This window comes from Hippocampus comes, unplaced genomic scaffold, assembly GCF_001891065.2.
Source record: "Hippocampus comes isolate QL1 unplaced genomic scaffold, H_comes_QL1_v1.1 scaffold25, whole genome shotgun sequence".
Classification (NCBI taxonomy): Eukaryota; Metazoa; Chordata; class Actinopteri; order Syngnathiformes; family Syngnathidae; genus Hippocampus; species Hippocampus comes.
The window spans coordinates 1073081-1073343 of record NW_017804844.1 but is presented as its reverse complement, the minus strand read 5'-3'; the positions used below and the strand labels follow the sequence as shown (position 1 = coordinate 1073343).

Genomic DNA, 263 nt, shown 5'->3' with positions numbered 1-263 from the left:
ATTCTGGTAAATTCCGACTTTTAGATCGGACTTCACGAATTCATGTGTGGACGCCTGAAGTAGTGACTGTTGAGCTCACTGTTCAAAGGGTTGTCCCCGTTACGATCAGAATTCCCAAGCGGGAGATATTTGGTGTGAAGCGTTACCGGTTGCACCCTCATTGGAGCAGGCGGGCCTGAAAGGGCGAACATCAGGATGCAGCTCACTAGCCGCTAGCGTCTGGGGCATAAATAAATTACTCCTCCTTGTCACTGTTCCCCCCG

At 51.0% G+C, this 263-nt stretch overlaps 1 protein-coding gene across 1 annotated transcript in view; it reads right to left on the bottom strand.

Annotated features, from left to right (window-relative positions):
- Positions 1-263, bottom strand: part of tmem108 (transmembrane protein 108) — a 14455-nt gene that overhangs the window by 6268 nt on the left and 7924 nt on the right. The window lies entirely within an intron of this gene.